The following is a 2,924-nucleotide window of genomic DNA, read 5'->3' as shown; positions in this document are numbered from 1 at the left end:
TGGGTCTGGCCTGGAGCGCCTTCACCCCAAGGACCCATGGTCAAAAAGTTCACTGCCTCTGCCTCTGCCTCTCCCCCACCTCCACCGCAGCCACAGCCACAGCCACAGCCACAGCCACAGCCACTTCAGTGTCCGAAGGGCCACGGGGCCGTGGGCGTGCTTCCCAAATGCTGGTGGGCTCCAGAAGGAGGCGGCAGGCATTTAAAAACCTTGGGCCTTGACACTCCACCTGCTGGGCCTAGTCTGGAGCCTCATGCCTCAAGTTCCCACTCCTTCTGCTCTATGGCCCTAGCCTGAGGATGGGCTAGGGCCCCAAAGCAAGGGAGTCCTGTTCCGGAAAACGCTGAGATTCCTGACAATACCGGGCCTCCATTCTGCTGGAAGAGGGCGTTCGAGAGTCCAGGAATCGTGGCAACACCCCTGTCTCAGTCCCAGACAATTTCACTCGTTCATACGCACTCACACGCACACGCACGGGCACGGGCACACACACACACTCCCCCTCTGTGGCTGTCTCTAGTGGTGACTTACTCTCCTTCTTCGGCCTCCTTCCATGTCCCTCTGGCCTCTGTCTGTCTCTGAGTCCCTGTGATCATTTTCTTGAGGGAACGCTTCCTCCCTCCCGCACCTCCATCTCTCTTTCTCTGTCTCTGTGCTGTCCTTGCACAGTATCAGTGCATCTGGGTTTCCGTGAGCTGTGCGTGTCCATAGGGACGTAGTAGGCTGCTGATGGCACAGGGCTGCAGGGGAACACACAAAGGAACGCACAAGTACCAGGGGTCAGAGCACATCCAGACCTCCTAAGCCGTGACTGCCTCCAGGCAGCCCACACAAGCTGGGTATACATGTGAACTGAGAAAGGTCAGTCCCTTGGCCCTTGCCCTGTAGGTTGCAGCCAGCTGGGAGGTACTGAAACCCAAGGGACTGCCCAGTGTTGAGAGGGTCTGAAGAAAGGGCAGGAGCCGAGGAGGCAGGGAACCTAGTCGTAGCTGGTGTTTCTCCACATGCCATGTTCCGGTGCCATTGGTACTGGAAGGTTGGTATCAGTTGTGGCTCTCTTTCCTTGGCATCTCAATGCAAGCTTCCGTGACCCAATGGAGGTCCTGAATCTGCCCTAGTTTTCAGCCAGGTTGGGCCCCAGGACAAATGCACGTGCTGTGTGAGGGGGGAAAGCAAGTGTGAGTCGTGAGGAGGAGCTAGCCTCGTGAGTGGGATGTGGCAGAGGGCATGAGTGAGTGCACAGGTCCACTAGAGTGTGTCTGTGAATGTATTGTGGCTGGCGCCTGTGAGTACTTTTGCCTGAGACCTAGCGTTTGTGCTGGCAGCGTGCACGTGTCTGTGTCCACGTGCCGCGTGGCCGTGCATCTTTGTGCCCGAGTGAGTGTGTGTAGGCCGTTGGCAAGCGAAGGAAAGAGACTGGGGGCTTTCCTGACTTGGTGAGTAAGGGGGGGCTCCAGTGCCCAAGTGCAGCGAGTGCAATCCCTTCGCGCCTGGGATCGACACGGAGCTAGCTGATCACCTTTCATGACGGGAGGAAAGCCCGGACTTTGCCTGGGTCCGCTCGTCCTGTGTTGCCTTGGCCAGGGGCAAGTTGGGGTTGGGCCACCCATGGCGCAGTGGAGGAGGACCAAAGTTCCCTGCAAGGAAGTGGGCGTTAGTGGAGGGAGGCAGCAGAGAGCATGAGTAAGTCTGGCCCTGCTCCTGGAGCGGCCTAGGGGATCATCGCAAGGCCTTGTGGTCCCAGCCAGGGTATGTGTCTCGGTGAACATCCTCCTGGATGACCCTGCAGAGACAGGCCTGGCTGGTCTAGAGTCCCTTGCGAAGTTGGGGCCCGGCCCCTGGACCCCAATACTGTGGTAGGTGTTGTTCAAACTGAAAGGCATTGCCTGCTTGTCCCAGACAGTCCCTGCACCTGGGACCCAGATTTGTTCCCACGTTCCTGCCACGGGGTCTCCCGGCGATGCGTGGGAGTTTGACAGGCCCCATTTCTCTGGAGGGAGTGAGTTGCATAGGTCAGGTGCACCAGGGTCTGGGCCTGCTTTCCTGTCTTGCCCACCCGCTACGTCCTCTGCTGAGGGCAGCTTGAGGGCTCACCACTGGACCTGTTCCTCTCCCTTTCTGGGTAAGAGTTTGCCTCTCTGTCGGTCACACTGGCCACCCCCTCTCAGCCCCCTGCCACCTGTTCAGCCTCCCCCCATCCACCTGCGTTTCTATGCATTGCTGTCACCTGAAGCGGTGGTGTGCTGCCTCATATATCACAGCCACCCTGGAGCATTGCTGTACCCCGTTCGTATCCTGACATAGCCCAGCGAGTCTGGAGGAACCTCTTCTGTGTCACGGAAGCAACATGTTGGCCAGAGGGCCCGGCACACGAATTTGGAAATCCTAGAATCCCCCGCCTGCCTGGCAGCCTCCTGGTCCCATAAAGAGGTAGGGGAACACTGCATTCCACCAGAGGGAAAAGGCAATGCATGAGTGTGGTGCCTGGCCAGGCAATGCATCTCGAGCCTCCAATCCTGCAGTGGCTCTGTGTGGTGTGTGTGTGTGTAGCTTATGCTGTCTGACATAGACCGGCAGGGAGTCCACATCACCACTGCCCTGACAGGGAGGGAGACCACATCATCGCCCTCACTGCACACCGTCTGCAGCTTATTGCTTCCCCAAAGTGGTCATGTGGCTTCATGTAGACCCTGGGGCGTGTCCCTCACTTGGGTCCCAACACTGCATCCCCCAACCCCCCGATACCTCTCGGAGACCCTTGAAATCATGCTGCCTGTGGCACAGGGGGACAGTGTTTTGAGCCAGCGCCCACGCTCATGGCAGCCTGCCGCCTAAGTGAGTGGTAAAGGAAATGGGACCAGGATGAACAGACATACGGCCAACGAAGGCCTGGGGAGGGTCCCTGTGAGAAGATGGCCAAGCAT

Source organism: Panthera onca, chromosome Y (genome assembly GCF_046562875.1).
Source record: "Panthera onca isolate mPanOnc1 chromosome Y, mPanOnc1 haplotype 2, whole genome shotgun sequence".
NCBI lineage: Eukaryota > Metazoa > Chordata > Mammalia > Carnivora > Felidae > Panthera > Panthera onca.
The sequence above is the reverse complement of the archived record's forward strand: the minus strand, read 5'-3'. Positions refer to the sequence as shown.